The 26,100-nt window shown below is 36.5% G+C and overlaps 1 long non-coding RNA gene across 1 annotated transcript; it reads right to left on the minus strand.

Moving 5' to 3' along the window:
* Window positions 1-2,648: 2,648 nt before the first annotated feature.
* On the minus strand, window positions 2,649-18,899 carry LOC115421407 (uncharacterized). Its single transcript, XR_003935671.1, has 3 exons — window positions 18,721-18,899; window positions 12,803-12,807; window positions 2,649-2,662 (listed from the first exon to the last, which is right to left on the minus strand). It is a non-coding gene; the product is annotated as an uncharacterized LOC115421407 (long non-coding RNA).
* Window positions 18,900-26,100: the final 7,201 nt, after the last annotated feature.

Here is a 26,100-nt window from a genome sequence, read left to right on the forward strand (position 1 = left end):
TCCACACATTATTACAGGAGCGTCAAATTCATTTTATTTCAGGGGCTACATACAGCCTAATATGATTTCAAGTGGGCCAGACCAGTAAAATAATAACAATGAAAAAAGAAAAATTAGTGTCAAAATGTTTGCATCTGCAAACCTTTTTTTAAAAAATGTGACTGACATGAACAACTACAAACAACTTTTAACAATATTATGTCTTAGCTTATCATTATGTACATTACAACTTTCAACATGTAGTAATCTACAAAGGCACAAAACATTTAATAACAGGCATGATATTATTAAAATTGCAGTAACTTCCCTTAAGATGTTTCATGTTGTTCATATTTGTTGAGGTTATTTAAATTTTTTTTGAGAAAAAAAAGTTTGTTAATGTAAATATTTTCATGTAATTTTAATTTTTTACACTAAAACAAAGAGAAAAATTTGGAGTTGTCATTATTTACAGGTTGTAGGATTGTATTTTACTGGTCTGACCCACTTGAGATCATACTGGGCTGTATGTGACCCCTGAACTAAAATGGTTTTGACACCCTTGGTTGTTAATATCTTCAGTGTAATTTTTACATTTCACAAATTCAAGGGGCAGCTGTGGCTCAGTTGGTAGAGTGGGTCATCCAATGACTGAAGGATCTGTGGTTCGAATTCTGCTTCCGACTGTCCACATGTCGAAGTGTCCTTGGGCAAGATACTGAACCCTAACTTTCTCCCGGTAGGGCCTGGCAGTGCCTTGCATGATGGCAGCCGCCTACGGGTGTATGAGTGTGTGTGTGAATGGGTTTATGGTGCTTTGGGCACCATAAAAGTGTGGAAAAGTGCTATGTAAGTACCAACCACAGGCCATGTTTGACACCCCTGCATTGTTAAGTTTTGTATTTTAAAATTTTATTCACTATTTAAAGTGTTATGCAACTATTTACATTTAAGGAAATTGGCCAAAAACAGAAGTGCATTGAATACTGTTACAAATGAACATATTCAACATAAATGACACACATCTATCTATAACACCATCTAAAAAATTGTGTCTGAATTTTTCCCATATGTAATGCCTGTATGAAATCTTGTCAACAGCGGAGGTTTACTGTCTAGATGTCAGATTCACCTAGACAGGTAGGTAGCTCCTTAGACGCACAAAACTGGAAAGTAAACCTTCGTCAGACACCCCAACAGCTCCTTCTCATCATATCCTGCAGTGCCATTGTCATCCACACTGTCATCCTGGCCCTGACCCACCTCCTCTTCCACCTGCTGCCACACAGATGTTACTGAGGATGCAACAAGTACCGATCCCCTTCAATGCAAACAGAGGCCAGATCTCCAGGGCCCTTGAAAGGATGGAGTGCTGGAGTGTTCTTGAATGAAACTGGATGGAGGTTAAAGGTCATGATACATGCAAGGTATCTGGTTTCATTCAAGAACACTCCATCACTGGAATCACACACATAAGAGGCACCAAGTAAGAACCAGGAGCATCAATGAGCCCTCCTTTGCTATCTTGAAAACCCACCAGCACTCCATCTTTTCAAGGGCCCTAGATTGGTACTTGCTGGATCCTTCATAACATCTACCCATGTAGTAGATACAAGTTCTGCTCATATATGGGTGACCAAGAGGACACGCACGATGTAGAGAGCCTGGATCGCCAATGTGCATGTCAGTAGCTGGATTTCCATTCCAGTTTTCTGCAAAATAAATGCGATATTTCTACAATTTTGACAAAGTACTTGTAGGTGTTTCCATTTAAGAGTGTTTGGCTTCTGATGCATGAAGTCCTGTCTCATGACATGTCGTAACTGTCATAAAACAACTATATACTTCTCACAAGATGCTCATTTAAGGAAGATGGTCACATTGGTCAAGTTTGGTGTCAGCACTGTAGTGTCGGTTCATCTACTGCTATTGCAGTGACTGTCTTCAATAAAAGAAGAAGGGAACGTATAATTGTCCTAAGGTAAAGTCCTTATTTATGGCAGCGGCCATGCAGAATGGATTTCTGGGAGAGAATTATCCATCAGGAATTCACCAAGTTGTGTATCTTTATTTCTGAATGACCCAGGCAACATTTAATGAACTGTGTGATGTTATTGAACTTCTGGCACCAGACTTGTCATGCCCTCGGGAAGCAGTTCCTCCACTAAAGCCAGTGTCTATTTCCCTGAACAAACTAGAACCACCTGTTCTGAGTACAGGGTCATAGGGGAGACATTTGGCCTGAGCAAAACCACCATGCACAGATGTGTGAAAATCTGCAAAATGTGTTTCCGTGACACTTTTGCAGTATACGGTCGCAGGGGAAAAAAAATTATTAGACCATCAAAAGTGATCAAAAACAATGGTTATGCAATCAAGTACTAACTCCTGTGTGTATCATGTGACTAAAACAGACAGAAAAGAAAACAGAATGCTTAAAAGAACTGTTTTTGTCAGTACAATGCCATAGCTATCGATGTAAGAACTGAAGTGATTTTGGTTATTATCAAGAAAACCATGGAAAATGGATAGATATCAGCTCTGAAATTAAACTCTTCTGAGCTATTTTTGTTGTTATCATTATATTTGTCCAAATAAATGTACCTTTAGTTGTACCAGGCATTAAAATGAACAAGAAATTGAAGAAAACGAGGGTGGTCTAATAATTTTTTCCACGACTGTACTTGTATATACAAGTGTCTCAAAAACCACCTCATGAGAGTGTAAAAACTTTTTTGTGATTTTTGACAGTTTTTGCGACATTTCTGTGTTTCCATTACCAGTTTTCTATTGCACAATTCACATTTTGTGCATTTCTAAGGATAATGGAAACGCAGCTTATAAATATCCCTTTGGGATCACAGATGGGAAAAGTTTATGCTGATGGTAAAATACTCTGATATCAATAGCACCAGTAGCCTGTTGGAAAGCCTGATGGCCAGTAAGGTGTGCAAAGCCAAACCCCATCACCCCCAGGTTAGAGAAATTAATAACCCTGTGGAGCATTGTCATCATTTCTTCTCCACCATTGTGCACAATACTGCAGAGAATGACAGGAAGCATAGTGAAGATGTCAGTTGTTACCTTGAACAGACAATACAATCTCAATGTCGTGGCACATTCCATTAAGGCTGGACCTGAATATTTGACTATTTCATTATTGCTTCAGTGAGCCAGTTTCCAACACTGAGATTCAGGTATTCACTTTTTAGATTAAATTTCATTCATATCATTACTTATAGTATCCACATCAAAACTATGGAGCTCTTACTTATGCTTTAATTGGAAAGAAGAGTGAAGTATCTTCTCAAGTACATGTCATTTAAGATAAAACACAAGGGTTGCCTCAATCCATCAACTGTTTTCACTTTCACGCTCTGACACAGATGTAATTACTGCACAACGTTACTATTCCAACTACACAGTACAAAAGAACATAAAATAACATAGAAAAAGCCTGCCCTTCAATAAAGATTCATGAATTACTGTCATAGAAACACAGACTTCACAGTCAAGCATCTCCAGAAGCGACAATGTGCAATCGCTAAGTGCCTGACATTCAACGTACTTGAACAACAGTAATGCTAAGGAGGTTGAAAATATTAATTCACACAGTTGTGACAGCTCACAGGCATGATAAAGGACGGAGTTATGGTGTGAGGAATCCTGGGGAACACACTACGTCCTGCATCAGAGTCATCAGGCTGCTGTGCTGCTGTGTTGCCTTTGAGTGTGTGTTTATGTCCACACATCATCAGTGTATTGTTGCTGTGGAGCTGCTGCTGCCAGCCCTACTTTTTACATTTATCTCTTGAATTTCTACTCAACATTATTTCATTTTCAGTTTTGAAGAAATGCAAAGAGAGTTCCACCACTTATCAGTTTCAATCACCATCAGTTTTTTCATGTCTTACGCTCAGATGTCATCAAGACACTGAAACTATCGACTGTCAGTGGGTTCACATGACACTTATGCACATCTGTGCACACCCAGATAATGCAACTGACAGTCAATCTACTTGCAAGTAAATTGAGCAGTTGGATTGAAATAGAACAAGGTGTTCTGCACATGCACCAGATCTCTGCGCCAAATCCTGACCTGGAAGTCAAACATCATGCATCTCAACTGGACCAAACTAGAGCGGCCAGAAAGTCCTCTATATCAGGGGTGTCAAACTCATTTTAGTTCAGGGGCCACATTAAGCCCAAACTGATCTTAAGTGGGCCAGACCAGTAAAACAATAGCCTTTAACCTGTAAATAATGACCACTCCAAGTTTTTCCTCTTTGTTTTAGTGCAATCAAAAATAAATTATAAAAATATATACATTTGCAAACTATCCAAACAAAAATGATGCAAAAAACCTGAAAAAAAAAAAAAAAAAAATTCTTGAAAAAAGTAAGTGCAATTTTCACAATATTACACCTCATCTTACCATTTATACGTGTATATTGCAGATTGGATCTACAAAGGCACAAAATAATTAATAACAGGAAGAAAAATGTTAAAATTTCACTTTCAAAATTTCAGGTTTTTTGCATTTTGTTGTAAATTGATAGTTTGTAAATGTTAATATTTTCATTATTTAATGTAAGTTTTTACACTAAAACAAAGAGAAAAATTTGGAGTTGTCATTACTTAGTTATAGATGTCATGTTATATTATGTTTTTCACATTAAACTCAGAAAATTTGGAGTCATTATTTATACGTTATTATGCTATTATTATTTTAGTTGAGATCACATTGGTCTGTATGTGGAACCTGAACTAAAACTACATCGACATCCTCGATTGTTCATATCTTCAGTGTAATTTTTGCGCTTTGCAAATTCATCCCACGGGCCGGATTGGACCCTTTGGCGGGCATGTTTGACACCTTTGCTCTATATGGACAAATTTACAATGTAGTCCATTGTTTTGCCAGTTTACCTATAGATGAAAGAGTGCATATCGCCACCTATTGTAGCAGAGGTGACATGACTTCAACAATAAATTGATAACCAGTCTTGGGAGTATTGCATTACAAAAGTAATGCATTACAGTAATGGATTACTTTTTGCTGTAATGCAGTAGTGTAAGGCATTACTAATCAATTTTCAGCAATATTTTACTCGGTACATGTTCAATTGCACTTGCATTCCAACACACTTTTCGCCCATAATTTAATTGCTCAAATGAAAAATATAACAAAAAACAGTAGGACCGTGAGACCTTAAGGAATCAAAAATGCGGCAGGAAAGTTCTATTTCCTGTTGGTGTTCAGCCAATGGGTGAAGACGGCAGAAGACAGTCCATTGTCCACATGGACGTATGCTCATTACTAACCCTAACCCTGCTTTACAGAAGTTAGTTAGCATTAGCATGATCCCTGTGATCAGCAATGACAAGGTTAGCTAATGTTTCTATGATTAGGTAGAATTTTTTTCGATTGCAGATTTATCTACCGGCGTCCTTGGTGCAGTGCCCCCTTTGAACATGTAAAAAAGAAAAAAGAAAAATGCAAGAGTTTCTGCTGGGATTTGAACATCACAGACCATAGCGTTACTTACTGAGCTATCCATCCACATGTACTTTGGGACCGAAATATGTGCATCCCAAGGCTCTCCTATCTCTCGTATTGGGGGGGAGGTCTACTGCGCATGTGCATTTATGACGAGATATAACACAAAAGTAAGTAAGTAATACAGCAGTCAAGTCATGCATAACAATTCTGAGACAGTAATAATTGTAAAGTAAGGAATGACTTTTAAACAACAGTAACAAGTAATCTGTTATTGTTACAAAGCAATCTGTAATGGATTACAGTTTGGAAGTAAATTGCACAACCCTGATGATAACACACCTGTGCATGTAGACTGGGACAAAGACAACAGTCCCATTACACAGCTTCAGGATGTAAACACTGAGTAAAACATGTCATATAACTGACATGAAATTCTGCCAGTATGACATCAATTTCACTTGCAACAGAGCTGTTCATAGCCTAGCAAAGGTCAATTTAATGAAGTATGGTTAATCTACATAACATACCTTACTGCCTTATTTCTGAGATGGGGTTCTGTAATGCCTTTTGAAGGGAGTCTGGGGTACAATATATATGAAAAATGAAATGCTGAGTACTGTGGTCACTGTTGTCTGGTAACATGTGCCTCAAAAAATTGTGCCCCATTGGGAATGTCAAGTCACATCTCTTGAGAACATAATCTCAAATGTGCACTGCCCTGGGTCCCGGCTGATCTGTCCTTCATTTGTATGACGTATTCGCTGTGATGAATTTCCTTTCCAATGTGTCACAAATGGCCGGGCTCAGTCTAGGTCCCCCTGGCTTTGACTTTCCTCTCTGTTCACTCTCCATCTCCTCCAAAACTCAACCCTCCTTGAACTTTGAGAGGAACGCTGCACATGGGAATGGCTTTTATCTCCGTCACATACACATGGTGTGAGTGGTATATGCATTTTTTTTTTTTCTTTTCTCCATCTTCATTCACAGTGAGACACCTGAAAATCCTTTTTCTGGGTCCTCAGGCTCTGATAGTGCCGACAGTTATGAGTCAGAGGAGATGCAATTTAGAGACTCATGGAAAGGTTGACTGACTTAACCATAAAACTCCCTGTAAGACTTACCTAATCTGCCTTTTTCCTCCCTTTTCACTCTTTAAACTCTCCACTGATTTTACCTCTGTCATGTCGCTGTAGTGCACGGATCAGATCAAAAACTTCTTAATCCGACACAAATCCTCCACATGAAGCGTAGAGGTGAATATTTACATAAGGACAATGAAAACTAGGATTACGATAATTAATCAGAAGAGTACATGCTGAATGCTAATTTACATCCATAGTGATGACTTGTTCATTATATTTACCCTGCATGTAAATCACTGTGTGTGTATCAGCATTTTTTGAAATAAAAAAAAACAACGCAAAAATAAGTGTTATAGCGCTCCATTACAAATGGTCAAGCCCTTGACATAACATACTGCTTGATATTTGGGTCCAATCCCAATTCACCCCTTAGCCCTCCCCCTTTCTCCTACCCCTTGGCCCTTGCACTTGGCACTACCCCTTGAAACGGAGCTGCAAGGGGTAGGGGTTGAAACGTTCCCCTATGAAATGGGACAACCCTTTGCGACCTGTTACGTCATCAGCAGTCATCGATGCCGCTTTAAATAGATGCAAAACTTTCTTTCTGAAAGTATTCCCCATGCTGTCAGCAGCTGTAACCGTCTGTGTTCTGTTGGCTTTGGTAATCTTTTCATGGCTATCAACTGTAAACCACAGAAATGTGATCTATAACACACTGAAACGGCATTAAATGGTCGATCAAATGATAAAGTTGTGTACGAAGAAAATACATACGTTTGTGTGTTTCTTTCATCACACTGCTGCACTTTTTGGCTGTGTTTACCTCCATCTTGCCAATGATTCGAAAAGAATTATGAGAAATTTCTCCTACCCCTACATTTGTAGTGTAGTCCTGGAAAATCTCCATTTCAAGCCACCTTAGCCCCTCCCCTCTGTCTAATTGAGAATGGGGACACACTACCCCGTCACATGTACGTGCAAAACAGAGGGGTAGGGGTAAGGGGTAAGGGGTGAATTGGGATTCAGCCTTATACCTATACAGACTAATGCCCCCCCTCCCTCCCATTTTGGTCTCAGAGCCCCCCTCTCCACTTTCTCATTCCAACCCCCCCCTGACAGTGTCCCAATATGGTACCACTCCCGTTGAGAAACACTGAACTCAAATATATTTCTTTTTTGCTTTTCTTGACAAACAGCTCAACTATAATTACAGTTATTGACTTACACTGTCTGTCACTTTTATCATCATCCCATTTCTGCCTTTTGGACAAACATCCAAAGATACAATGACAGCCCATAAATGCAAACTCTTCACTACAACACAGGAGTCTGGAAACAATGGAAGACGTTACAGAGGCTCTGTCCACCTGCTGTTTACAGTCTGTGGGTAGTCCACATCTGTAACAGGACCAGTGGGCACCAGATAATCACTGTGCAAGTTATAGAAGTTTTGTTTCCATCCATCCATCCATCCATCCATCCTCTGAACTGCTTAGTCCTCTAAAGCAGTGGTTCTCAACTGGTCTGGGTTTAGGACCCGATATCCATCCTACATGACAAGCCGTGACCCACACTGATAGCAGTTAAAGTTTTCAAATGTTTTAATAAAAAGATGGTGTGTTTAGAGCCTGAGATAATACAGAACATCACAGGATGAAAACACAGAAGGCAAGTTTAATGATAAACCAAACTGAGCAGCAGGTGGTGGTGCTAAAGAGGGAAATATTCCCTTAAATACTAAATTGAGTACATTTTAAACAAAACTAAAAATGAGCACTCAGTTAAAAAATAGAAGTGCATTCAGTCACTTATTCAAACATCAAACCTAATGCAGGTAGAACCATATCTGATGTCGTCGTTATCATACCTAAGTTTTGCCATGATATGAATAGAAACTTTTGGGTTTTCTTTTATGCTGTGAAATGTCTGTTGTTAATTAGCATTACAGCGAATTACCACCACCTACTGTTGGGGAGTGTAGATGAGTGGCACTCAGTTCCATAAAAATAAAGCACAGGACTGGTTTCTTAGTATTTTTTTGCTCAAACAAAGGCCCGTGACCCACTTTTGGGTCCACCACTTGAGGATCACTGCTCTACAGGGGTTCTGAAGCCTGTCCTGACTACCATCAGTAAGATTATGATAAGTAAAACCAAAGTCTGTGAAACAAAGTGTGCACAAAAATTCCACCTATGTTATAAGAAATGATCGTAGGCTTAGTATAATTAACAGTTATGTAATCTTTGTATGTAGCCTACCTGATTATATAAAGTTTAGCCAAATAATTACTGAAATGTTTTAAAACCCAAATGTCTCCATTCTTTTAGAACACACCTGGTACCTATTTTTGACCACTATGTATCATTACTCTTGTGTGTGCATTACTATGACAACTGGGAAATTCTAGGTACCATCTGCTGTCACTCTGACTGTAATGGAAAAAAGTACGAGCTGTGAGAAGCCATTTCCAGACTCTGCAATAACATGTGAAGAACCAAAACTTATGATCTGTGGCAAGGACATAACCATAATATCGATAAGTTTGGGTTTTATTCTTTTAACCCATAAGGACCCAGTGTGACATTTGTGGTAGTTCCCAAATGAATTTTTCTCCATATTTACCCATCCTGAAGTGATTTATCACCATTTATTGTAACTAGCGGCACTGTACCCATGTTGCCATTGTACGATAGCATGAGAGGCTAAAATCGCCCAGCATACCTCACAACATTTGAATACGGACATAAAATTGTGCCTAGTACATAGTCAGGCAATGTTTCTATTCATTTGGTGAGTTTTTGTGAAGGTCTGTGGTGAGCACAGACTTGGTCTGTGGTGAGCAGGGACCCTGTCTGTGGTGAGCTGGGACCCAGTCCGAGGTTAGCTGAGACCCTGTCTGTGGTGAGCAGGGACCCTGTTAAAATTGCCCAGCATACCTCACAACATTTGAATACAGACATAAAATTGTGCCTAGTAGATAGTCAGGTAATGTTTCTATTCATTTGGCAAGTTTGGCAGTGATCGGGCATGTGAAGGCTGAGGAAAATCCATGCAAATGCCCTCCTGTGCTGCAACATTGATCGGATGCCACACTGGACGGACACAGAATGTGCATTATGGTAGGATATTATCTTCTGTATTTTGTGTTTTTTTCTGTGAAATCAAGTATTTTCCTACGTTTAATTTACTAATCATGTAGATGTTCATAAAAGCTCAGAGTAAAGTTGATGGTTATTATATGAAAAGAAAAAGTGACTTTTTCAGCAAAATTTATCATTAACTGAACATAAACCCAGTGTCTCCATCCACTGTCATTGATCCAACTCCATGGGTTTTACTGGTGAATCAATGTTGTAGACGATGACTGTGTTTCCACGGTAACTACAGAGCCTCTGAACGTCCAAATGGGTCATATCTGATGAGCATGAAAAGATGACAAACTGCATTTTACACCAATTATTTGCATGGATTAGTAGATCAACAGGGATTAAACAGTTTATATCAATAGATGATTTTGGTAGATGGTGGATGTTTGAATCTTAAGACCTTCATCAATTGATTTACCTTTATATTACATTGAATATTCATTATGCAAGATACAAATACATTTATATGTATTAATTAATGTATTAAATAGTGTTAATGTGTATTAACACTAACTACAGGTAACATTATGTATTTGGGATACCTGTTTATACCTATAAAAAGACATTTGTGTTTTTGTTTTTTGTTTTTTTAGCAAAGCATGCGATAACTAATGTAATACCTATGATTAAAGTATAAAAGAAATGATATAGCTGCTCAATATGAAGCCATCTACATAGATTCTTAAAGAATCAATCAGAGTTCTGCTGCCAATAAACACTTTTAATCTATAAAGTAAATGGGCTACAGAACACCAGAATCTAATCTTCTTTTCATAATCAAATCACTTGTGTGAATATGTCCTTCAGTCTATCTCTCATTGATCAGACCAGAAATTAAGTGTCTCTGGACTTTGATCAGAGGAACCTTTAAATAACAGGGACTTGGAGAAGACTGAAGGCACTCAACCCTTTTTTTGCTACCTAGTGGATATTCCAACCAATCATTACAGTCGCACACACAGAAGGATAAAATGTGCAATTACTTTCACATCATCTCATCGGAGAGGAAAATTGGTGCTGCCACAGTGTAAAAGGAAAATCCAGTCCTCAAGTTGTCTGGAACTCAAAGTGAGGCGAGATGTCGAAACGATGAGACAGACAATCAATCAAACAATGGAAATATGAAAGAAAAAAGAGGAAGAAGAGAATATCTGATATAGCAAATGACAGTAGAAATGGAAGGAAAAGAAAGGAAAGGCTAAATGAATTTGAGGGTGCCAAAAGAATTGAATAGGCCAATATGTGAATGTGATGAAACAGATGGAGAAGCTGCAATCATATGGCATTATGTTTTGACTGGCATCTTCTTTGTTCACTTTGTTCATTGTAGTTTGTCGTGTATTTTGAAAAAGAATCATAGTCTTTACCTGCATTTAATCATTGTATCAATACCAGGGTGTCTGCAATCGTAACTCCGATAATGCGTTCTCTTTTTGGTGTTGAAATGAACAAAATTATTAAGTCTGTTTAGACCGACCGACAGACCGACAATAGATAGATAGATAGATAGATAGATAGATAGATAGATAGATAGATAGATAGATAGATAGATAGATAGATAGATAGATAGATAGATAGATAGATAGATAGATAGATAGATAGATAGATAGATAGATAGATAGATAGATAGATAGTTTTCTTTTTTCAGTAAATGATATATTTTTCTGCAAAAGTCAGTTGTATTTCAGAGTTTTTGTTCTGATATACAAACCTCTCTGTGGTCAGTAAATTAAATATAGGAAAATACCTGAAAAATGCAGAGGGTGCAATCACTAATGGGAAACAAATTACATGGAAATGGTAGATGTAGACAGTATACACAGATATATTTCTAGGTTTTTAAGGGTTAATCACACACAAAAATAATTTACTATGTGTGAGTCAAAAATGCTGGTTGGCCGAACTTTCCTAAATGCAGTCTTGGGTCAAAATGTGAAATTCAAGAATTAACAAGAGAATGGGTTTTACTCCAAAGGATTATTTATGTCAGAGCTACCAGATCTACTTCAAAACACTGTCTGCACATGACAATACATTCACTTTAAAAGTTGTATCTAGTGGAAGATTTATAAATCTATTGTATAAATGTACAGAAACCAACATATATGTATAAAAACACTTTACCATATACCTTGAAACCATCCTCAAACCAGCACTTTTGTCATTTGTTTTCCAATTAATCTTATTAAAATTTGTAACATTTTGCACATTTAATCTCTGAGGCAGATAATTAAAAAAACAAACAAACAAAAAAATGTAGACCAGTGTTTTCAAGTTCGCACACTGCAAAAATCAAAATCTTACCATGTAAGTGTATTTTTCTAATTTCTAGTCCAAATATCTGTCATATCAGTCCCTGGACTTTTTCTTGTTTTGTGTGTTTCCTGTTTTATTTTGTTAGTTTCCCTCATGTGTCTTGTCTGGTGTCTTTACTTCCTCTTTGTGTTCACCTTTGCCCTGATTACCTGCCTCCTCCCTGATTGTCTCCACCTGTGTCCAGTTGTCTTCCCGCCCTCTTGTGTATTTAAACCCTGTGTTTCCCCCTGTTCGTGGCCAGTTCGTTTTCAACCCTTGGTGTGATAACTTACCAGCGTTTTTTGATCCTGCCTGCCTGTTGTGACCTGTTTTGCCCATCGACCTCCGACTCTGCCTGTTCCTCGTCTGCCTGCTCGTCTGTCTTCGACCTGGTTTGTCCATCACACCTGTGAATACGCCTGACCCCTGTCTGTTCCTCCGCCTTGGTGCCTTTTCCTGGTTTTGACCCCTGCCTGGACTATTGGTACGTGAGCCTGCCTGACCCTATGTACGTTTGCCTGTCTGATAGTCTGCCCGTGTATGACCTGGTCTGTCCACTGATTCTCCTTTGCTCTCTCCTAGTCGGGTTCCCCTCGTGTGCTCCCGACCTGGGCCGTAACGAGGTTCACTTAAGATCCGAAGCCGAGACGATTCCCCATCTCAGTCCAGCTGAAGATACATTCATTACCATTCTGTGTGAACCTGTTACTCTGATTATTTCTAATAAATCCATTTTAATTGTACCCCTGTCTGAGGGTCTTGCATCTGGGTCCAGTACTCGTACAATCTGTCCTAACAATATCTCACCACACTTAAAATAAGACATAATCACCTAAAGAGTAACTTTTCAGTGACATATAAGAACTTATTTTTAGACAATAGATCTTGATTTTTTTTTTTTGTTTGTTTTTGTTTCTTAAATTAAGCTTAAAAAAAAAAAAAAAAAAAATGAATTTAGCAAAAGAAATCTGCCAATGGAACAAGTGAAAATCATCTTGGTAAGATTTCTTGAAATAAGATTTTCAAGATCTGTTGTCAAAAAATAAGTTCTTATATCTCACTGATAAGTTACTCTTTAGGTAATTGTCTTATTTTAAGTGTGGTGAGATATTTGGACTAGAAATGAGAAAAATACACTTAGTAAGATTTTGATTTTTGCAGTGCAGGCTCATTTAATGTATTTATCTTTGCTGTTCCTGTACACATTTTTAGGTTGTCCAAATACGAATTAAAAATGTGGTAAACTGTCCCCCTCCAAAAAAAAAAAAAAAAAAAAAAAAAAAAAAAATCCCAATTTTTTTACATATGCAAAACACCAGAACTTGCTAAAAACAAACGGTAAATTAGTTCCTGAAATACCCACAATGCAACACAATGTGACATGGATTTCCAAGCTAGTGATAATAAATAGGGAAAATAGATTTTATACCTGTACAGAAGCGGTGGAACACAGAGGGGTGTGTACTTCACTGTCTGAAAGGGAACATATTGACGGTCCCATTCCGAGTCCTGAAATCTATTGGGTCTGTCTCTGGCACACGCAGCACACACTAAATACAACTTGAAGGTCACTGATTTTATCGCCTCAGTCTTTCAGATGTGTGTGCTGTGACGGCGGCAGCAAATCTTGTGTAAGTGTGTGTTTGATTAAGTGGGTGCATCTGCGGGTTGCAGTCAGGCACATGGGATCATGAACCGCTGCTTCTGTAATTAGAAGATGTCTAATTAATTATAAAGAGAAAGGAGAGGACAAGTTTGACTAATAAATCACTACACATGCAAGTTTGCACACGCACATGACCAGGCTGAGTGCCTCTTTAGAGGAGGTGTGCATTTAATCAAGTTATTTAATCTATTTTTCATGACTACAGTACATTTTTCTTCACTTCATTTGTTTGACACTTTTGGAAACACACCAATGCAACCAAAATGTTCTGGTCATTTGTGTCACAATTTGTGATATTTGTTTAAAATATCAAAGTTGCTATGGACACAGTACTGTGGTACAAAATATTGGTTTGTCTATTACCACACAGCCAATCAGTGCCCTTGTTATATCAGGTTTAAACTGGTAACTCGTTACATCTCAAAAAGTACCAAGGCAATCAGATAGCAAATAAGTCTGACACTAGTCGCTTTTCCATTGGACATCTGCGCAAAACTTGACCTATATTTACTAAATGTTGAAAAAACAGAAGTGCATAATGCCCTTTTTTTCCATTAAATCACAAATATGACGATTTGTTTATTTATTATCACAAGGTGACACGAGAAGTCATTCCATAAACATGGTGCCGAACGTAAATATAGTGTTAATTTACAGATATATTCATTATTATTATATATTACCCCTCTGTCTCGTACGAAATTAAAAAATAATTAGGTTTCCTGGTGTGTCCACACATACCGCAACATGTTTCTTCTTCTTCTTCTTCTTCGCTTGTTGTAACGTCTGTCAACATCCAGTTTTTTAATGCACCTGACTCTAGTTGTGAAAAAAGGTCTTTCCATTGCAGTTTTGCGTGATATACCATTTGCACTATGCCCGAAAAACCACCTCTTACCAGCGCAAAAACTTTTAATCGAAAAATGACAGTCTTGGTGAAATTGTCATTTTTCCATTAGGTAAATTTTCATGTGCCAGTTATATTTGCACAATTTAAGGGTCAATGGAAAAGCAACTACTGATACAGGTGACAGTGAGTTCACTCTGTAATGTTTCGGACTGCAGCACGGGTTCAATTCCTGGTCGAATTAGCTTTTTTTTTTTCCTGAAGATTTTCAAACGAGGGGGTGGGGTGGTGCCAGTAGGTAAATCAGATGCTGATATAAATCTGCCACTAGTACAACATTCAGAGCGCAGAATTCAGACCACAGCACTCAATACACTGAACTGACACAGAACTGAGAAGTCACACGGCACATCTAACATGTAGCTCCGCCCACCTTCTCCAGCCTCACTGACTGCACAGAGCAAAGAACACCATAAAACAACATATGGAGCATTAGAACAAAAATTCCTATTCTATACTATACACTATCACTAATTTGTCGTTTCTTCCATCAGTTGCCACGGTACTGTGGTAGCAAAATGTGCAAAAGAATGAACTGAAGTATACGCCATATATGACCACAGTACTGTGGCAACAAGAGGATAATGAGTTCATGGAACAGTATCTGTGATTGGCTCTAGTACAAATGCTAACAATTGATTGGTCTGTGGCAATAGACAAACCCATATTTCATGCCTCAGAACTGTGGCAGTAGCCATTGCCTTAAAATATGTTTTGGCAAATATATCTATATCTTGAATACAATTTTTTTTTATGTGATTCTAACCCATGCAAACATGGCTTTAAGGATATGTGGTTCAAAAGCTACTGAAGTTACATAGATTAAAGTAATAGGGAAATAATGGCATATTTGAAGAGACCTGAGGTTGAAGCAGTGTCTGATAACTTTCCAACCAAAATGTGTGACAGCCTCTAAAATGTGCAGAGATAAAAATCAGTCACAAACATCAACTGAGTGCATTTCACCCTTCTAACCTCTAAAGACCCAAACATCCAATAGCGACGAAAACCATCTACTGTTATAAAATATTTAATACCTGTTGATCCCTTAATTCTACCAATCCATGTAAATAATTGGTGTAAAATACAGTTTGTCATCTTTTCATGGTCATCAGATATGACCCATTTGAACATTCAGAGGCTTCATAGTTACCGTGGTAACACCATCATCTTCTACAACATTGATTCACCAGTAAAACCCATGGAGTTGGATCAATGACAGTGGATGGAGACACGGGGTTTATGTTCAGTTAATGATATTTTTTTTGAAAAAAGCACTATAGAAATCTAATGCATTATTATTATTATTATTATTATTATTATTATTATTATTATTATTATTATTATTATTATTCATCTTATGTATAGTCACTAATCACATCAAACTGTTGCTGTTTATCCAAACTACTTATTTATTAGTGATGTAGAAAAACTATCAGACAGTTTTTCCTAACAGTTCAATTTTTGTTCTTTACCTTTTACTGTAAATCCTGCAGAAATAGCTTTTTATTAGAAATTTGAGGCTATTGTTGCAGGGTCAGAACATCAATTTACCTGTCAAGAGATGATTCCTTTGAGTGCACAGCTCGGGTGAAGGTTTTGTGCTTCCCATTGGAAAATAGGATTTTTTTTTCTATAGCAAGAAAGGAGTATTATACAAATAGATGTTTCAAACACTTGAAGAATCAATCTTTCCTACAGGATGTGGGTCTCCTTAATCCTTAATGCTTCTGAGGTGTGGATCTTTGTAGTACAAAATAAAGAAACTTCCTCCTGTACAGATCTTTAACACTGTACAACTACACAACTATAAATGTCATCTGCAAAGATCCTGGACCCTTGAATCAATCAGGGTTCCCCAATTCAGTGCACTGGCCTCCATCAAATATTGACCCCTGCAGCGTCTTTGTTCCTGTACATTCAGATATCACCTGCTTTCTCAGCAGGAGTGTGTTGGGTTCACAAGGACTTGACTGAACGCCATGAACAGTCATCGCTGTCGAAATCTGTTTGACAATCAGTCAATATGTCTGGCTGAGTTGTCTTGTTACTTTCCTCGTCTCCCACTGTCATCCTTTAATCTACAGACTGACTGACACATTGCTCAAACCATTAAATCACTTCTTAAAACACATTTTTATAGACTTGCCTTTATGTGGTGTTGTCCCTTTTTAATTTTTTATTTTTTCTTGTTTGGTCATCGATTTATATTCTCATACATGATGTTGTTTAATCTCACTCTTTCATTTCTGCACTGATTTGACAACATCATGTTACGTTATCTCTGCCCTCTTTACTCTGATTCACTCAGTTTATCTGAAGTATCATGTTTTTGTGTTTGCTGTCCATATCTTTTTTATTGTGTTGTTTTACATGCTTTAGTGTCTTTGCTTAGATCTTGTATTCTGCTGTTGTGCCCTTTTGCTTTGTCTGTCAAAACACTTTGTAAACTTTGTTTTTAAAGGTGCTATATAAATAAAGTTATTATTATTCTTATTCTTATTATTATTATTATTATTATTATTATTATTAATAATAATAATAATAATAATAATAATAATAATAATAATAATGCTCTGTCAGTGGAAATGTAAGATGGAAAAAACAGAAGCTAATATGTAGATTGACTGGAATATTTTCCAGCAACACAGACACTTTACATCACAGGCTGGGGCGCCGATAAAGGGGGCGTAAACATGACAAATTCATGGGGCCCAGCATTTGTGGAGGGCCCATAGAGCAGAGGAGGGGGTCCAGTGGATACAGGCTAGAAGTTGTGAAAATTTCCTGTATGATCCACCGTATAAGAGAGGAATAGAAGTTGGGAATTGGACGTTGAAAGCATGTTAAGTTTCAGTTTCATTTTCACACCAGCACAAGTGATGTTATGTATGGACCGCACCCCCACCCCCCCACCCCCCTCACTCAGATCGATGGACAAGATACTGAATTTTATGAAAGGGCCCACAACGTTTAGCTTTCATGGGGCCCACAACTGGTAGTGGTGCCCCTGATCACAGGTGTCAAACTTGTGGCCCTGGGGCCAAAGCCGGCCCACCAATGGGTCCAAATGGGATGAATTTGTGAAATGCAGAAATTACACTGAAAATATTAACAATCAAGGATGTTAAAATAATTTTAGGTCAATTCAATCTAAAGTGGGTCAGACCAATAAAACACTATCATAATAACCTATAAATAATGAAAACCACAAATGTTTCTCTTTGTTTTAGTGTAAAAAAAAAAAAAAAAAAAAGTAAAATTACAAAAAAAATGTTTAAAGACTCACCTTTTACAAAAAATATCAAAAACCTGAAATATCTTAAGAGAAGTATGTGGAATTTTAACAATATTCTGCCTATTATTAAATATTTTGTGTATTTGTAGATCCACTGTGATCTGTAGGTTGTGATGCACATGGATAAATGATCAACTACGGTGAAATATTGTTAAAATTGCACTTAAAAGAGCCCCAAAACAAAAACTACGGGGCCAAAATTCAAATACTCGTTGTTGTTCAGTGTGTTCCATTTCACAGTTCATGTTCAGCATCCTAAATCTCTTATTGATGTACATTCTGTGTGCCTTATTTAGTAAAAACCTGTCAAACTTTAATTCCTCTCTTTGTCTTTTTCTGTTATTCCTGCCAGTTTTGACTCTAAAATATACAGTAAAACAAAACCACTGCTGGATATTGAAAGTAGGATTCTGGAAGAAAAGGAAAATTCCATGCAGGTCAGTTCAATGAAATAATGTCTCAGGGGTTAAAGGGTTAGCATATTAATACTTTTTCATCTCACTCTGGGAGAATGAGGTCAAATGTACCAAAGAACAAGTCATTTTGATGTTGGTGATATGTATCACGAGCAACAAGAGTCCATTTAACCCATAAAGACCCAGTGCTACATTTGTGTCACTTCCCAAATGAATTTTTCTTTATATTTAACCATTTTTACGTGATTTATCTCCATTTAGGATAATATCATCCTTTGTGTATTGCATTTTTCAGTGTACATCATGTATTTTCCTATTATTTAATTCACTGATCATGTAGATGTTCATAAAAACTCAGAGTAAATTCAAAGGTTATTACATCAAAATAGAGAAAAATTGAAGAAAAAGTGACCTTTTCAACAAAATACACAGGGTGTCCCAAAAAAATGTATACACACTTTAGCAACTGATAACTCAATTGTTTGTTTTTCTTTGCAGATTAAACCCATTGGAATTAATGATGGCAGCCAGACTCATCTTTGAAGAAAGGAAATTCATTCTAAAATGCTACTGGAAGTATGAAAATGCAGTTGAAGTGCAAAGACAATTTAGGATGGAAGTTCACAAAGAAACACCAACACAAGTTATGATGCGACTACCCTCCGTGTTCACTTTTTTTTTATGGGGATACCTGAAAGACAAAGTCTACGCTATGAGACCTGCAACAGTTGCTGAATTGATAGCAGCCATTGAACATGAATGCACACAAATACCAAGGGAACTGTTTCATGATGTGTGCGATTCCATTGCTTGGCGTTGTCAGCAGTGTCTGGACCAGAATGGACGTCAGTTTGAAAACAGGCGGTGACAAAACAACAAAATAATATTTGTAAATTCTATTACATTTTGAAAATTAAATGAGTTTTAATAAACACCTACTTTACAATTATTTAAAGTGTGTATACATTTTTTTGAGACACCCTGTATCATTAACCCTTTCATGCATGAATTGTGAGAACCTTAGTCAAGATTTTTTCCTTCAGTGTTTTTATTCCTCCTTAGGCATGAAAAAACACAATGCGATCGAGTTTTTTTTTTTTTTTTCCTATGGAGTTACAAAAATATCCATGCCTTTAATTTTTGAAGTAAAGAAATATATGTTTAAAACCCAATATCAGAAAGTGAAATGAAAACAATGAAATAAAAACATTTTTAATGCTGCCAATCTGATGTCTTCTCACATTTTAACATACTCTAATAAATTACTCACTTCATGGAGATAATATGCAAAAAAAAAAAATTCTTGTCTAACAAATAAAAATTGATTTACACTTAAACATGTTACTGCAGATCAGGTTTATCAAGAACAGCAAAGTTACAGTAATGGTCTGAATGTCAATGTATGGGATGGTGCGTAAGTGTCCACTGTGTTGGCTGATATGGAACTAAAACATCAAAATTAATATACAAGAGAACAGCTGGAGAAGAACTGTCCACTGTAGTGGCCTATGCATGAAAGGGTTAAGTGAATGTAAAACCAAGTATCTCCATCCACTGTCATTGATCCAACTCCATGGGTTTTACTGGTAAATCAATGTTGTAGAACAGTGTTTTCAACCTTGGGGTCAGGACCCCACGTGGGATCGCCTGAAATTTCTAGTAACTGATAAAAAATAAAAACTTAGTAATAAAAAATATATGGTGAGTTGACAGAGACAATCCCAATCCATAAAAGACATGACAAACTCTGAAACTGAAGCACTGTGGTAATGTTTATCTTTCAAATGTTCATTGTGGTTGGTTTCAGATGCTGCAGCTCTTTCATAATTCATAGTTTGAGTTCTTGTTTGTTCAGTATTAATTGTCAGCCTTGTAAATCCAAGCTGGACTGACTGTACATATCCTGACCAAGGAAAATCAAATTCTCACTTTGTGCAGTAATGTACACCTGGCTTTTCTGCCTCCGTCCACAATAATATACATCAGGGGTGTCAAACAGGCGGCCCGGGGGCCAAATCCAGCCCACCAAAGGGTCCAATGCGGCCCGCGGGATGAATTTGTAAAATGCAAAAAGTACACTCAAGATATTAACAGTCAATCCTTTTATTATAGGGCCCATACAAAGCCCTACTTTAGTCTCAAGTGGGTCAGATTAGGAAAATACTACCATAAAAACATACAAATAATGACAATTACAAATTTCTCCTCTGTTTTCGTGTAAAAAAAGTTAAATTACATGAAAATGTGTAAATTTACAAACTAGCCTTTCACAAAAAATATGAAAAACTAGAGATGTCCTAAGAGAAGTAAGTGCAATTTTACTAATATTCTGCCAGTTACTAAAATATTTTGTGTATTTGCAGTATTTGTGTAAGTGCAAGTTAGGGCATCAAACTCAAAAATAATATCATAATAACCTATAAATAATGACAACACCAATATTTTCTCATTGATTTAGTGCAAAAACCATTAAATTATGAAAATGTTTACATTAACAACATATCCTTTAAAATGTGAATAACCTGAAGAAATATGAACAACCTGAAATGTCTAAAGAAAATTAAGTGTAATTTTAACAATATTCTGCCTGTTATTAAGTGTTTTGTGTCTTTGTAGATCTAATCTGTATTGCATATGTATAAATGATAAGTTGAGGCATAATACTGACAAAATTTTACTTATATTCCTTAACAAATTCCATTTTTTCATGTTATTCACATCCTTTTTGTCTGGATAGACTGTAAATGTAAATATTGGCATAATTGAATGTTATTTTTTTTTGCACTAAAACAATTTGGAGTTGTCATTATTTATTGGTTATCATGCTATTATTTTACCGGTCCGGCCCACTTCAGATTAAATTGGGCTGAATGTGGCCCCCGGAAGAAAATGAATTTGACACCCCTGATATACATCATACTGTATAAATGTTGTCTAAAATTAACGTTTATTTGCAACATAGTATTGCAAAGTATTACATGATCAAAAACAAATTAATTTTAGGAAAAAAAAAAGAAGTCTCCCCTTTTGAATGTGTGGGGTTGCCAGAAATTTGTGATGTTAAAATGGGGTCACGAGCCAAAAAAAGGTTGGGAACGACTGTTGTAGAAGATGACGGTGTTTCCACGGTAACTACGGTACCTCTGAACACCCGGATGGGTCATATCTGATGACCATGAAAAGATGATAAACTGCATTTTACATCAATTATTTACATGTATTGATAGAATTAGAGGATCAACAGGTATTAAACAGTTTAGATCAGTAGATAGTTCTGGTCACCAGTGGCTGTTTGGGTCTTTATGGGTTAAGTGTTTCACACATAAATAAATGTTTCTTTATAATCTTTTCTTTGTGTAAATGGTGGTGAAAGTCTAATACTAATTGCACTGCTCTACAATTTTTTTTAGAAATGATTTGCTTCAGACATTAAATGTGCTAAATGTTACGTATTTTAATAACATTAATTGGAAAATAAATGACAAAAGTGCCGGTTTGCTGATGTTTTCAAGGTATATGATTAAGTGTTACTACACATATATATTGGTTTATGTAAATTTATATAATAGTTTTATAAATCTTCCACTAAATAGAACCTGTAAAGTGAATGTATTCTAATGTGCAGACAGTGTTTTGAAGTAGATCTTGTAGCTCTGAGACAAATATTCCTTTTGAGTCAAACCCATTCTCTCGTTAATTCTTGAATTTCACATTTTGACCCAAGGCTGTATCTTGGAAAGTTCAGCCAACCAGCATTTTTTACTTGATTTTTCTTTATCAGTGACTCTCATGTGGTAAAATGTCATCACTTTTATTCGGGAAGCATTTTCCTTGTAGACCGGTGTTACCACAGTTAACAAATGAATAATATGTTAACCTTTATTATGTGCCTGAAATCACTTGGTAACACAACAGAGTTTGCACGTGTGTCTTTAGAATTTCACAGTTTTACCCCTGTAAGTCTTTGGACTAAGCAAAAGGATGCAGATGTGGTGGAAACACACAAGTAAACCCAGAAACGTTTCTGCCCCACACAATAAGAGCCCCCAAAATGAAAAGAAAGCCCACTTAATGGAGAAAGGTGTTTACTCAGCCTTTTCTGCACTACATTCCTATCTGTTTTTGTTGTTGACTGTAAAAAAAAAAAAATAAAAAAAGTGCTTCTTTGGTTGAAGATGTGACACCAAAGTCCTGTTTACTGCAAACATTGGAGATAGCTGAGTCATAGGTTAGAAAACATTTTAAATGCAGTGGAAAATCGACTCAGAGCTGAACAGTGCAGGGACATTTTAAGCAAACTTTCCAGAAGATGCAGGAGTAAAATTCAGCATCCTTTGCCTTTGAGAAATCAGCATTTACAGAGATGATCCTGGAGATGTGCTTTGTACACTGGTGCCCGTAATGGTGGAATAAGTTTGTTTTCAGACACACTCCTCCTTTTATTCCTTTTTATACACATCAGTAATCAGCTTTAACCAGGTACAATGATCACAGGTGTCAGGTAACAAAGTACAAATACTTCATTACCTTACTTAAGTACAAATTTTGGTTATCTACAGGGTGGGGAAGCAAAATTTACAATATTTTGAGGCTGGGATTGAAAGACAGTGTATGACCAATTAGTTTATTGAAAGTCATGAGAATTTATTTGCCACAAGAAAACTGACATAATAGAAAATGTTTTTATTCTGTGTGTCCTTCTTCTTTCTCAATAACTGCCTTCACACGCTTCCTGAAACTTGCGCAAGTGTTCCTCAAATATTCGGGTGACAACTTCTCCCATTCTTCTTTCATAGTATCTTTAAGAAAGTCGACATTGCTGTGTGATGTTCTATTGGTAGCATGTTCTAAAATGCCCCAAATCGCAGAATCCAGAGGGTTTAGATCTGGGCTAGACGGCGGCCATAAACATGATTCCCAAAAATTGCTAAAGTTGAATTTGTTGCTGTTGTCAACAAGTGTTTTGGTGTTCTTGTGTAAGATTTTAACTTCAAATCATATTTTACTGCATTTCTAACGCTCTTGTTGTCTACCTCAAGTTCAATTGCCATTTTTCTCATGAATTTGGTTGGATCCTTTAGGATTTTGGATTTGAGAGCTTTAATAAAAGCTTTGGTACGTTTTTTGTTGCTTCCTCCACTTCCAGACTTTCTGGTAATAGTTTTGCTCATAGTCATTCTCTTCTTTCCATTATAACAGTCTTTATGGACACTCCAACTATTTTTGAAATCTCCTTTGGTGTGACGAGTGCATTCAGCAAATCACACACTCTTTGACGTTTGCTTTCCTGATTACTCATATGGGCAAAAGTTTCTGAAAAGGTATGGATAATAGTGTTAGGTATGATTATGACATCAATATATGTTTGGTTTCAAAACAATTGACGTAGTGCCTGCTGAGAAAAAGCAACTAAATGTTCATTGTAAATTTTGCTTCCCCACCCTGTATACTAGAGTAATTATTTTTCAGCCAACTTTTTACTTCAACTCCTTACATTTTAGAAATAGCCCCGTTACTCCTATTTCATTCTTATGGAAGAGGATTAGGGCCACTGGAGAAAAAAAGAAAATTAAGGTCCAATATATATTTTTAATTATTATTCTGAGAAGAAAGTCAGAATTCTGAGATTAACCCTTTCATGTATAGTGGTCACTCCAGTGGACATCTATTCTCCAGCTGTTCCCTTGTATATTCATGGGTTTTGTTATTTTAGCTCCATATCAGCCAACACAGTGGACGCTTATGCACCATCCCATACGCTAACATTCATACCGTTGCTGTAACTTTGCTGTTCTTGATAAACCTGATCTGCAGTAACATGTTTTAATGTAAATCAATTGCTAATTATTATTAAACTGTAATTAACAAACAAGTTTTTTTTTTTTTTGCATATCCTCCTGAAACCCAGCAATGCATTTTGTCCTCTATAGGGGACAAAACTTTAACAGTTTTACTTAAATGCTGTCCATTGCAAAGGACATTCCATTAAAAAATCAATCAATCAATAAAAATAATTTTAAAAATGTATCTGAAAAAACTGTTGCATCATGCAGTTTCCAATCAAGACAATTTTTTAATGTAAAAAAGCTAAAACTGTCAGTTTCCTGGGTTTCAGAGGATATTATCTTCATGAAATGAGTAATAACTAGTATTTGAATATGATAAAATGTGAGAAAACATCAGATTAGCGGCATTAAAAATGTTTGTGTTTCATAGTTTTCACACAGTATATCACTTTCTGATGATGAGTTTTAAATACATGTTTCTTTGCTTCAAAACTTAAATGCACGGTGTCCAGCAACTCCACGAAAAATGGGTTCATAAAAAAACAAACAATTACATTGTTTTTTTCACGCCTAAAGAGGAACAAAAACACTCAAGATAAAAATATTGACTAAGGTTCTCATAATTCATGCATGAAAGGGTTAAAGTCAGAATTCTGACTAGAGTTGGAGATTGTAACTTAAACACGAGCTGTGATTAAAAATAAAGTCGGTCGTTGTTTATGATATTCTGTTCATGCTCTCTTTTCTTATATTCCTCATTTAATAGATCTTACGTATTTTATTTTATCTTACTGTAATTTTTTTTGGTTGGTTTATTTTTTTGCTTTCTCTTCTGCCCAGTTTATTCAGTTCTGGTTGTAGTTATTGTTACCATTATAATTATCACCATGGTTGTTACTGTTTGTATTGCTGATATTTTCTTGTGAGGGTCCTTGCTACCTGTCGTCATCATGCCCCCCCCAATGTCAGGTCCAGCATCGAAATGTGGTTCAACAAAACTAATAATAAAGACAGTACAATATGAAGGGGAACCTCACATACTTTATGAAGTTTCCCTTGGTAAAGCAAATTTGTTTTGCACCAAAAGGCAGCCAGACTACCATTCTGCTGTTGTGATGCTGGACAAGACAAGTTAAAAAGAAGAAAATAAAAAATTAAAAAAAAAAAAAAAAGTAAAGTTGTCCTCCAAAGAGGGGTGGTGGTGGTGGGTTTAAAAAAAAAAAAAAAAAAAAAAAATCTGACTTTTTTCTCAGAATTCTGAATTTAATCTCAGGATTCTGACTTTTTTTTTTTTCTCTCAGAAAAAAGAGACGTGATATCAGTAAGTAAGTACAAATGGAAAATAACATCACATATCATTGGTGGTTGAATGACTAAAGCTCTACCATGTTGCACTTGTATTACTGTATTATTAATGCTCAAGGTCTGTTACTAGTACACATGGTTTCATGACAACTAAAACACCGTCCCTTATCAAGTATTTATGTGAAACTATAGATCAGTCAGCAGCTTTAATGATACAATTACACTGCTAAATATTCAGATTTTTTTAAAAAGAATTTCAACTGATGTTTGCAAAGGTAACACTGATACACACAGATACACAGATATGGGACTGATCCATCTCTTGCAGTGAGCTGTAACCAAAAGCAAAATTTCCATATTTTCAAGGTGAAACACAGTCATCCCATCCTTTGCTGAAAGCCGGTGCTGCAAGTAGACCCTGGGAGATTGATGACATGTCAAACAACAACAGCTTTCAACCTCTCAAATTCAAAAGCAAAGATACCAGCCATCCATATTCCTCGCTATGAGCAAATTCTATTAAAATGCCCTGAAATATCAGCGAGATGATGAATCTCCCATAGGTCTACAGCTGCAGTGTAAAAAAGTGAGACATTCCTCCTTAAATCATCAAATTATACCAAAACACAGCAGCTACTGTTGTTCATATTGTAAAGTGTCAAACTGACATTTGAGGTGACATTAGCTGTGACAGTGGTAACACATCACCTGAGCTGC

Source organism: Sphaeramia orbicularis, chromosome 6 (genome assembly GCF_902148855.1).
Source record: "Sphaeramia orbicularis chromosome 6, fSphaOr1.1, whole genome shotgun sequence".
NCBI lineage: Eukaryota > Metazoa > Chordata > Actinopteri > Kurtiformes > Apogonidae > Sphaeramia > Sphaeramia orbicularis.